The sequence below is a fragment of the Desmodus rotundus genome, chromosome 7 (assembly GCF_022682495.2).
Source record: "Desmodus rotundus isolate HL8 chromosome 7, HLdesRot8A.1, whole genome shotgun sequence".
Taxonomy (NCBI): Eukaryota; Metazoa; Chordata; class Mammalia; order Chiroptera; family Phyllostomidae; genus Desmodus; species Desmodus rotundus.
Window position 1 is genome coordinate 136,428,910 of NC_071393.1, and position 12,152 is coordinate 136,441,061.

Consider the following 12,152-nt stretch of genomic DNA (forward strand, 5'->3'; position numbering starts at 1 on the left):
AGGTTAATGGGTTTGAGACAGGGAGATAATCCTGGATTAGCCAAGTGGGTTCTACAGGTAATCAAAAGAGTCCTTCTGAAAGGGAGGCCAGCCCTGGCTGGTGTGGCTCAATGGACTGAGCGCCAGCCTGCGGACCAAAGGGGCATCGGTTCAGTTCCCAGGCAGGGCTCATGGCTGGGTTGTGGGCCAGGTTTCCGGTTGGCCAGTACGTGTTTCTCTTCACACACCCGATGTCTCTCTCCCTCTTTCTCCCTCCCTCCCCCTCTCTCTAAAAGTAAATAAATAAAATCTTAAAAAAAAAAATCAGTAAGATCATTTCTCTCCCCTCGAAAACGCTCACTGGCTCTCTGTCTCACCCAGCAGCAGCGCCAGACCCCTCACAGCCCACAGGACCGACACAGCTGCCACTGCCCGTCCCGGCTCTCCGCTCCCCCAGCGGCTCCCCACCTGCCTATGTGGCCAGAAACGGGGCTCATAGAAAGGACCCTCTCCGGCTGACCTCATGCGAACCTCTACCTGGGCAGGTCACGGCAGGCAGCCACGCCCCGGGCCTGTGATTTTTCAGTGCGAGGGTTTAAGCCAGCCCCGCCCATTGCCTCGTACGTCTTGGCCGACACACCTGGGAAACGAGTGGCAGCCACCCTCAGGAGAGCACGTCTTGTCACCCATCCTGCAGCCCGTCCCCACCATGCTTTTCCCACCTTCAGGTGTTTTTCCTTGCCTCCCTCCTTCACTGCAGTGGCATGAAAGAGGTTGCAAACTGTTATTCTGCAGTACTTGAGTGCTTGCTCCCCTTCACCCCTCGTGGGTGAGGCTGTCCCTCCCTCTCTCCCCAACACCTGGCCCACCCTTTGCCCCTTGCCCTGTGCCAGCTTTAATGTTCCCTGGAGCACTCCGGATGGTATTCCACATCGTTTGTGGGGTTTTTGTTTGTTTGTTTGTTTGTTTTTTGAAAATACGTTTATTAGAGCCGGGGACTGTGAAACCAGGAAAGGTTAGGGCAGAATCAGCAGCAGGAGAGCCCAGGCGGGGCTGCCCTGTCTGCCTGGGAAGTCAGAGAGAGAGGCCTTGGAGACAGGTCATGGGCTATCTCGGGAAGAGCCTCCTCTGTCCTTGTGCCCCCTGGTTGCAAGCCCTGTGGGGTCCCTTCGAGTTTAGGAGACGTGTGCCTGCAGGGGAAGTGGGGGAGGGAAAGGCACAGGCGTGCTCCGGGGAGGAAAGCACCTATGCATCCTTTAAAGTCTGCGCCTCACCCCTGGAGAAGAGGTTCCAAGAGGGAGAAATCTCCTCAGTGACTGGCACCTGGTAGGTGCTTAAGAAGCACACTGAACGAACAGGTGAACGCGTGAGTGAAGAGAAGAGCAAGCGAGCAACGGGCTTTCTTCCTCAGACCTGCTATCTCACCCTCCTGCTGTGCCTCACCTTCCAAACCAGTGCCGGGTGTGGATGCTCTTGGGCTCTTTGCCGCCCTGTCCGCCTGCTGCCAGCCCCTCACTGAAGCCACGGCCACGAGCCACCAGCCTGCCCAGCCAGCGCTTTCTGCTTGCCAGCTGCCTTCCTCCGTCCTGGCCAGCCTCCTTTCCCAGGCGCTTACTAACTTGGGGAGTGTGTGACCCTTGGACAAAGGGACCTCAACTGTCACTCCTGCTTTTTAGGTGAGTGAACAGAGTCAGAGAGGTTGAGCAACTTGCCCCAGACCACACAGCTGCTGAGCGCAGGGTAAGGCCTTGAACCTGAGTTGCGTGGCTCTAACAGCTCTCCTGCCCCTGGCTGGGTGGGCATCCAGGTCCCAGATGGCTGGAGGGGAGCTCAGCCCTGGGAAGCCGGCTGGGCTGTGGGAGCCTGAGTTGTTTCTGGGATTAGGCCCTGGGGCGGGGCTGAGCTAAGAGCCAAGTGCTTTGAGGGCTGTGACCAGAACCCGGAACCCGCTGTTCTTTCTGGGACTTCCAGATCCTTGGCCTCCAGCTGGGCAGAGGCTGCAGAGGCCTCACAGGCACCTGGGCAATGGCACAGGCCCTGGGAGAGGGGTGGTGCAGGGACCTTCCTCCCTGAGGGTGACGGCTACACCTAGCAGTGACAAGTGCCAGCCATTCAGGTGCCAATGGCCAGAACCATGTGGCAGGGCTCCGAGGAGGGACTGTGTAGGAGACGAGGGGCTGGGCTGGACCTGGTGGAGGGGTGAGGGGCTCGATGCCGGAAAGGCACCAGGAGGAGCCCACGACCGTATGGCTCCTAGGACCCTTCCTGGTGGAGGCCTTCCTGACACCTCCTGCTGCCCCGTAACCTCCCCAAAGGTCGTGTGGACTTGCTAGGTAACAGACATGCTTCCCGCAGCTGCAGCCAGCCTGAACTTAGCCCTCTGGTGCGCTTTCACACACAGGAGCTTAGCCACTGCACCACCTCCAGCAAGGAGCATGGCCGTCATCCCATTTGGTGGATGAAGAAACTGAGGCCCAGAGAGGACTGATAGCCTCACCAGGCTGGGTGAGGCAGCACTCCCAGCCCCCACGGGCAGCACGGGCTTTGCCTGCTGTCCCACCATCCAAGAGCCCTTTCCCGAGGCCCAGCCCCAGGAGCGTCTGCTATGCCAGGTGGGAGGCGGTCACACCCAGGCCTGTTGGCCTGGAACACAATCCACCTGGTTAGTTGTCAGACTCAGATTTCTCATCTGGGAGGCTGTGTGTCTCCTCTGCCAGCCAGCTGGGGGGAATAGATGGAGCCGGCTCCTGGAGACCCGCCCTGCAGCAGGGCCCCTGGGCCCCACCCCCCGCCTTCCTAACCGGAGGCCACTGACCAAGCTCAGTCCTGGGGGGCAGCAGTGCTGTGCCTGGGGGCCAGGCTTGCAGGCAAACGGAAGCAGGGCTTCCCTGGTGCCCCTCCAGAAGTGCCCTGCCGGTGACCTGAGAGGTCATGTGTTCGAAAGGGGCTGGTGTCCCTGCTCCCTACTGCCCCCTGCTCCTGATTCCCTGGGTCCTCCATTCTAGCTTCTCGGGGCTGACTCCGCCCTTCAGGCCTCCCCTGGTCACCCTCTCTCCCACTTCCCTACCGGGTGCCTTTGGCTCCATCTTTGGTTAGAACTTCTGGTTGTCAAGGCCCAGCTTGGACACTCCCTCCTCTGCCCTGGTCCCTGCACCTTCTCACTTTGTCTGCCACGGACACTGGGCTGCATCGAACCTCCCAGCCTTTATCTCCTGGAGTCCCATCAGCAACCAGACACAGCCTGGGGGAGCTCAGCTTCACCTCCACTTCCTGCTTCAAAATTCAGGCCAGGCCACCGGGAAGGGTGTGGGCTGGGCCCTGCTCCTCTCTCCTGGGAGGCCGCCCCGGGCTTCACTCCATGGTCTCTCTTGGACTGGCTGCCCAGGGCTGCAGGGAGGGGTCCCCAGCACCTTGCCCCTTCCGAGTCCCCAGGGGTGCACTTCCGCCCCACCCAGGCCCGGGCCACCCTGCACGGCTGCTCGCTGACAGTGAGTGACTTGCACAACTCTGACCCCCAGCCTTCTCCTCTCTGAACTGAAGATGACAAGACTTACCTGAAGGCCCAGGTGTTGCAATGAGTCGGGCCTTTGTAACTTAATAGGCTTCACACCTACAGGTAGGTAGTTACCAGTAGCTGCTACTTATGATAACCGATCTGTTCAACAACCAGGCTGTGGGCGAGCCCACTGATGGCCTGGGGGAGAGGGAGGTGAGGCAACGTCACTCTGACCTCCCCTTCCTTCTTCCCTGCCAACTGTTCCCTACACCACCTTCCTAGAACACGTTTGTCCCTCCACTAGGCCTGCACCCCTCTGTGACCCCACCACTATGCAAGGGCCCAGCACCCATAAGGGCACAGGGTGGGGTTAGGGCGCGGAAGGGTCTCGGAAATCTTGGCTTACAGACCGAAAGCCAAGGCCCCGGGAGGTCAGCTGCTGGCCCTAGGACACAGCGAAGTGGGGCAGCACCAGGCAGCCACAAGCCAAGCCAGGGACCTTAAACCAGGTCTTCAGTTTGATCTCAGTCGGGGATCTGGGTTCCGGAAGGCTCCAAGGGCTGCAGTTACAGGCCAGTTTTCAGGCCAGTGTGCAGGGCAGCCTGGGGACACAGCCGTACACTCGCCTGCACCTGCCCCGCCTGGAGCTCGGGTGTCTGGGTGTCCACAGCACCCTGGGCAGCTAGGGTGCTGGGTCAGGTGAGCCACACTCCAAAATGGCTTTTGGGAAAGTGAGAGGTGCCCGCTGTGCTGAGTCTCCAGGGAAAGGGACAGGGCCCCAAATGGCCATAGTGGCACAAGCCATCCCCAGGCATCCTGGGGCGAGCAGCGGAGGCCCTCCCAGCCCCCAGCCCCACTGCTGCAGCCCCTCAGTCCCTGCCCACTCAGCCCCACCCCTCTCCACAGCCCAGGGTGTCCGTCACTGGGCTACCTGTCCCCACCTGCTGTCTTCCTGGGGGTGCACAGAGCAGCCAGCCGAGACCCAGGGTGGACCCTTCTTGTCCCCAGTGCCTGCAGGGTAAAGTCCCACACCTGTTCATGATGTTCAAAGCCTTCCATCTCTGCCTCTGTGTCTGTACTGCCCTTAAGAGGGGAGACAGGGAGTGTCCCCCAGGGAAGAGGTGGTGGAGCAGAGGTGGTCCAGGTGGGAGTGGGCCGGCTGCCCTGAGAGGCCGGGCCAAGCACAGCTTTCCTGGCTGAGGTTGAGCATGTGTGAGGGTACCTGTGCATGTGGTGGGTGTGACGTGGCGTGTCTGGTGAGGGCGCTGAGCTGCTGTGGGATATTCCCAAGAGCTCCTGCTGCTGAGGCCACATCTAGGACCAGCTTCTTCTCCACCATCCTGCAGCAACGGAGCTCCTCAGGCTTCACCTTCCACGCGCCCCAGGCCTGGGCCTCCAGAGCTGGGCAGGAAGTGTCCAGCCTTGGTTAGAATGGTATGTGGGGCACACAACCGGGCTTCCGTCGCTGATGGAGTCTCGGGTCTAGCCAACTCCCCACCCCCGCATGGCAGAAGCCCCACCCCCAGCTCGGCACCAGGGGCCCAGCCAGAGTTGAGGGGCCGCACTTGGCCAGGGCAGTCCCTGCTCTGCAGCCCAGAGGCGGAACCTCTTACAGTCCATTCCACCCAAGGTCCCCCACTTCTGATTCTGTCCTGTGCTTTGGCCTCTGTCCAAGAGATGCTCGAGGCTGCAGCCTTGTTCTGGGTCCCACCCCCTGGTCACCCACTGCCGGCTGGACCAAGGACACCCTCCTATGCCTGTTGCTGGCTCTGACCGCTTGCTGGGCGGAACCTGACACCATCTTCCCTGGACTTGGCCTCTGGACACTGGCTGCTGGGGGGAATCACCCACTAATGGAGCGGTGGCCCCCAGGTGTGTGCAGGTCAGCAGGCAGCCCCTGCGATGGCTGTGGCTGGTGTTTGTGTCCCTAGTCTGGGGACAGCGGTGTCTGGCTTCAATGAGAGGCACAGGTGGCACCGGCTCCCCGAATGGAGGGCCCTGCTAGGCACAGCCGCCTGCTGGGGTGGAGGTGCCTCACAGAGCCACAAGGTGCGCAGCCTGAGCCCTCTTCATGCCTGTCCCCTGGGAGGTCATACCCTGGCCCCAGGATCGGAGAAGGTCCAGCCGGCAGGTCCCTCCGCGCACCTGTGACTGTTCCAGGTGGGGACACCGGGTAGTGGGGCAGCGGCATCTGGACGCTACGCTGGCCCTGCGGACAGCCCTGTGAGAGGGGGGCCGCAACCTGGGTGAGGAGCCCAAAGCAGGCGTGTCCTGGGCCCTTGGAGCACTGGGGGGCGTGGTCTCGGCAGCGGGGGCGGGGCCTGCTGTGAAGCTGAGCGCTGGGGGGTGGCCTGCGGTGTTGGGGGGCGGCCCTGCCCGCCACACTTCCTTCCTGTTTGGGGTCTTCTGTCTCGCCAGACGGCGTCCCATGGGGGCCCTCCCCGCCCGCAGTCTGCCCGCAGCCCGCCCCTACGCCTCTGATCCAGTGACCTGGATGTGGCGACAGTGACAACGTGAACAATAAGGGGAGCTTTGGCTCTCCTTCGGCACCTTCCGCCTTTCCCAGGCCCCGGCCCTGGGAGGGTCCCCAGCAGACATCCCGCCCCAGTCTCCAGGCTTCCGCCTCCATCCAGGATCTCGTACCAGCCGCTGACGCCCCTGGCTCAGCCCTCCTCAAAAGCCCCTTTCCCCAGGGGGGCCCAGTTTAACTCCTCACTGCCGCCACCTCCTTCCGGAAACAGCCCCTGACCTCCGTGCAGCCGACCTCCTAGCAGGGACAGCACCAAGGCCCGAGGGCGAGGCAGCCAGGAGGCCAAGCCGATGTGCTGTCGCTGAGGGACAGAGCTGGGCGGCTTCCACAATGACCACCAGCAACGTGGCTCAACGCGGCCAGGAGACCCAGCCTAGCCTCTTCCCGAAGACACAGTGGTGTGGCTTGTCCCTGAGCAGCCGGCAACCTGAGAAGTGGGCCATTCCCCCCAGCAGTGAGGGGCCCACAGGAGGCAGGGCTATGTCTCATTTCTGTGTGTTCCCCTCCACCCAAACCACTCCTGGGGGGTCCTGGGGTTTTTAAGGGGAAAAGGTTTCTGTACACAGCCTGGTCAGGGAAATGGCTCCTCCAGGGAGAGGCCCCGGCACTTCCCTCACAGTGGGCTTGGGTCTGCCCACGAGAGAAAGATGAAGCTGGGGTGCTCACAGCTGGTCCGGCCAGGCCTGGGGTCCTGTGCACAGTGCGCGGGCTGTGCCTCTGTGTGAAGCTCGAGGATGCCAGCCCCGCTCTGTGCCCCAGGGTCTTCGGCCCACAGCTGCGTCCCCAGGGCGGGGAACCGAGTCTGACTCGCACCTGGTGTGCAGGAGACTCTTGTCCGACGCCCCCAGGAGCATTTCACGGTGGTGGTTTTTCTGCTCACACCGGCCGATGATGACTGGGGCCCAGTGCAGTCACTGCCCCAGGCTGAGCCCCGTTGGAGATGCAGCCCTGGACCCAGGGTGGGGGGCCCTCGGAGCCCCAGCTCATCACTGCAGACACGGTCCTGGAGGCCAGGGGCGTGTGCCAGAGTCCCTGAAAAGAGTGTCGGCTGAGGGCATGTGGGGACGGCTGTGCAGTCGTTACTGCTTGGTGGTGCCATGGCACCTACCCTGAGCTGGGCAAATTGGCCTTTGGACCACCCCGGCTTCTCCAGGTCTCTGCTGCCCTGGCGCCCAGGCTGTTTGTTCAAGGGTCCTCCTCAATGTCTCCCCAAAACAGAAAGTCTTCCTCGATGCTCCCAAGGGTGACCTCTGCCCAGCACTTCTCACCCCATGTGGTCCCTGCTGGGTCACAGGTCAGTCTGGTCCTCTAAGTGGTCATCCCCTGAAGGCAAGTCCCAAGCGGCCGACTCCAAGGGGGCGCCGGCAAGGTGTGGATGGAGGGATGGATGGATTGATAAATGGATGGATGGGTAGATGGAGAGAGAGAAGGAAGGAAGGAAGAGTAGGGGGGTGGGTGTATGGACAGACAGGTGGGGGATGGACAGGTGGGTGGACACGTGGGTGGGTGGCATGTTCCCAACAGAGGCCAGCAGATCCGCTTTGCCCCCTGCACCCCTGAAGTGCTCCAGGACTTCAGGCCAGTGGGAGCCCAGAGGCTGCCCATACAATGGCTGAGCAGGTGGGTGAAGTGCAGCCGGCAGAAGACAGGGTTCAGAGAGCAGGAGAGCTGCCTTTGCGGTTTGAGGGCTCCCCCCGCCCCGGAGAAGGCAAGGATGCTTCCTCCTGCCCTGTGTCCACAGGTGGACGAGGAGTGGCGGCCAAAGTGCCAGGGAGGCGGATGGTGCTTCGAGATGAAGCCAGCTGCCGGCGTGCATGCCTCTCTTGCTCATGATGTAAAGAGAAGCCAGTTTTCCTGCTAACAATTTCTGTTCTGAAACGGATGATGGCCCCAAGCCTTTTGTAACTAACAAAGGGCCTTCTTCACGCAGGCCACCCACAGTCACACCAAGTCCCTTGGGGGTGCTGTTGGTGCAAAGCTGAGCTGTACCCCCACTCTCCCGGGTCCCCCCTCACCCCGGGGTGGGTCTCCCATCTCCACAAGCTGGGCTTCCCTCACAGTCACCCCAGCAGCTCTGCAGGACACATCTGCCTCGTGTCGCTGATGTGGCAGGTTGCAGACGCCAGGGGCTCCTCAATGTGAAGGGGGGATTTAACTACATTGGCCTCCTACCTTTCATATTTATGTAATGGCTTTTGTTTCTTGTACTGCTTTTTTGTAACTGTAAATGACATTCTTTCCATCATATAAACCAGCAACTACACTGCGAGGTGCACACCAAGGGGGGTAGAGACACGTCCACACACAAACCTGTGTGTGGATGTTCGTCGGCACCATCATTCACAGCTGCCAAAAGGTGGACACAGCCCTACTGCCCACCAGCTGATGAATGGACAAGAGTGGTCTGTCCACGCCACGGAATACTATTCAGCCACCAAAATGAAGAAGTGATACACGCTGCCCCAGGGAACACAAGATGCTAAGTGAGAGGAGCCAGATACACAAACAACATGGGTTGTCCACAAAGGCAACTCCCTAGAGACAGAGAGCAGATTAGTGGGAGCCAGGGGCTGGCTGCTGGTGGGGAAAGGACTTCTGTCCAGGGCGATGAAAACGGTGGGGCCGGGTGGCGCACCCTGTGAACGCAGGAAAACCACCAAGCGGGGCGCTGCAGAAGGGTACATTGTACGGTGGATACATTACAGATCAGTGGAGCTGTTACGTGTTATAAACATATCAGCATACTTTCGCGCTGACTGCTGACCCCCCACCCCGAAGACAAGGTTCCTGGTGTTGTGGGCTGTGCCCCCCACCCAGTGAGCCCCCAGCAGGGAGCTCAGACACTGCCCCACCTCTGCCTGCAGACAGACCCCAGCAGCAGGGAGCTAGAAGCGGAGGTCAGAGGATCTTGCAAAGGAACAGAGTCGTGTTATCCTCGTAACTGTGATAAAGACAGTGGCTGTGTGTGGGACACGCCATTCAGCTTCTGGACGACCTTGAGGTCAGGTACCTCAACCCCGCTTTACTGATGAGGAAACTGAGGCTGAGAGACATCATGTGACATCTGGAAAGTGGCAGAGCTGGGACTGGAGCCGAGGCCTCTCCGAATGTGCCTCCAAAGCTCTTCACCACCCGGGAGCACGGCGCACATTGGCTTTCTGTAGCCCCATGGGGGTTTTCTTACGCTATTGCCACCGAGACACCGGTTCGTTTCCCAGGGTTTAAGCTCTTCAGCAAGGCAAGACCCTTCCTGAGGACTGCCCCCTGGTGCAGAGCGGGCACTAGAGGAGGGCGCCAGGAGGTTCCAACCCTCCTGGGACCTCCATCCCGACTTCACGTGTGTGGAACTTGTACCGTGACCTTGACCTGCTGAGTGACAGACAACGGGAAGCCTGTCTGCCGACTGGATTAGACAAGACAATACGGAGCTTTGCCTGGGAGGAGAAGCGTTTCCCCTCCCCCGCTGGGCGGGCCTGTCACTGGGCTCCCGCAGAGCTCTTCTCTCTGGGCTCTACCCTCTGTGAGGCTGATTTTACAGGTTAATCATTAACGGGCACTTTTGGCCTTAGGTTGCAGGTTGGAATTTGGGATCTGTGCCCAGGAGCCATTATCTCAGACACATTATTTTGTGTAAAATCACTTTTAGCTGCCATTAGCTGATAAAGCTGGAATAAAGAGGGGTCTTTTAACCAGGACTGGTTGCCTCTTGGCATCTGGGGCTCCATGGGAGGTAACTGAGGGACCTGCCTTTTAGGGGTTGGGAAACAGCTTCTAGAGAATTTGCCTTGAAATGGGGCCTGGCTGTAGACCCTGCCACCACGAATTGCCCCTCCTGTGGTTTCGGGGGTTGGGCAGACCTAGCAGTGGTGGGAAAGTTGGTATCCACTTGGGCCCGTTGGTTCTATGGTCCCTGGTCCCCGCGTGAGAAGTCAGTGGGATACACGGCTCCCCGACCCTCCTGGCCCCGGACGGTGGGGGCTGTCCAGGCAGTGAGGCCCACCTGTCCTCACGCTGCCCTGGGAGGAGGGGCTGTCCCCTGGGAGGAGCAGCAAGGAGTGAGCGCCCCGACCCAGTGTGGATTCCAGCTCGGCCGTCGGTCAGGGCCTCCTTGCCCTGACACCTGCGCCAGCCAGCCTGGTGCCCACCGCCCCATTCTTGCACCCTCCCCGCCCTGAGGACAGCCCTCATGGGGTGCAGGGGCATCCTACCCGCCAGCCACCCTGCCGCCTTTCTGCTGCCCTGGCATTTTGGAGGCGCTGGCTGGGAGGGGTGCTGGTTTAGAGAGGCCCACTGCGGAGGCTGGGGCTCTCCCCATCTCCCTCACAGGACCCCCAGCCCCAGCCCCAGGCTTCATCCCCAGAGTCCCCAAAGTTCCTGCCTGGAGTGACTCTCCCTCTCCACACCCTCGCTGCCCTGCCACCCCTCTGGGTAGACACAGACCACCGCCTGGCCTGAAGTGCTGCCTGCCCAAGGGTCACGGTCATGGGCCCCACTGAGGCATCAAGACCATCTGGGCGTCCCTGACCCTGTGCCTGCTTCTCCCCGGGCACCTGAGACTGAACCTCCAAACCCGCCCCTGGCCGCAGTCCCCTCAGGCTGCCCCCTGCCCCCCACTGCAGCAGCACGCCTGGCAGGCCGGTCACCTAGGTCCCTCTCAGAGATGATGCACAGCTAGCCCAGCCTTGGCCACACCACCTCGTGAGCTGAAGGGCCACAGGCTCTCAGACCGGGAAGGGGCAAATGGGTGGGTGTGAGCCGGGTCCTGGGTGCGGCCACAGCCACCATCTGTTTCCCCAAATGGTCCTGCCTCCCTGGGGGGCTGTGCTCTACAGCTCCAGTCCCCACTGTCCTTTGAGGCTTTTGGGCCTGCCTGCCCTCCCGCCCACTCCCAGCTCCAGCTGGCCAGACGCTCCCAGAGGCTCTGCAGGCAGGCTGTGCGCAGGCCTTGCCCAGCACCAGTACCGGAAGGCTGACCGGGGCTACAGGATGGGCACACCCATTTGGGGCTTGTCCACTGCCTCCCTGGGAGCCTTCCTGGAATCCAGGAAGTAAAGGAGGGCAGGGCCGGAGCCCCCAGGGGTTTGTCCCCCAGACCCAGCTGCCGAGAGCAGGGGTCCCAGAGAAGACTAGCAGGCTCACAGGGAACGGGCCCTCCAAGCCCCTTCTGCCTGCCCCCACCTTTGCACCCCTGCAGCCTCCAGGCCACCAGGCCGGCTCCCTGCTTCATGTTTGCTGTGACCCTGTCCATAGTCCCCCGTTTCTCAGGGTTAGAGTCCTTTCATCAGTCTCTGTTGTTTTCAGGATCTTAAAGAACTTGACCCACAAACGGCCGCACGGACCACACAGGCTAATCTGCTGACGCTTCGCAGGGAGCAGGTTGTTCTCAGCAGCCTTGCTTCAAGGAGACACCTCCAGACCGCGGAGGCGGAAATGTCAGCCCCGGGAGAGGAAAAGCGTCGTCGTGGGGGCCTCCGTGGAGGAGCGTCCTCACGCAGGGCTGGGCTCAGTCGCCTGCTCCCCGCCAGGCGTCCTGTGAAAACAGCTCGGTGAAAAGACAGCACCGCCGGCCCCTCCTGCCCGGCTCCACAGGGGCGGAAGGCGCACCTCCCGAACAAACAGGCTGTGTACGCTTGGGCACAGGAAGGGGAGCAGATGCTTTCCAGATGTTTGGGGAGCGGCCTCCGGTCCCCGCCCGCCCAGGCCGCTCCTGCTGAGTGCCCTGTGTACCCGCCAAATGATAGCACTGGGGCCCGGGGCAGGAGGGGCCGCAGGGAGGCTGCAGGCCTGAGCGGGGTCCCTTGGGCCCTGCTAGCCCCTATGGTGTTGCCCTGTGAGGACCAGCGCTGGGGGTCCTGGCCTGGCCTCACCTGCTCCCTGCCAGGCTGGGGCACAGGCCTGGCCACAGCCCACTCTGGTTGCGTGCCAAGTGGGACAGGCGGGGCGGGGAGGCTGCCTGTGAGTGGGAGGCCTGGCAGAGGGACCAGAGCAGCCCTTCCCTGCATACCTGACACTCCCTGGCTGCAGCCCCAGAGTTTTTGTCTCGAGAGGCCAGCCCGGAAGCCCCTGTGCACAGGCTGCTGTGATAAGGGTGACGTGTCTCTACAGTTGACACTCACTGACTTGCAAGCCACCCGCTTCCTGAGCCTC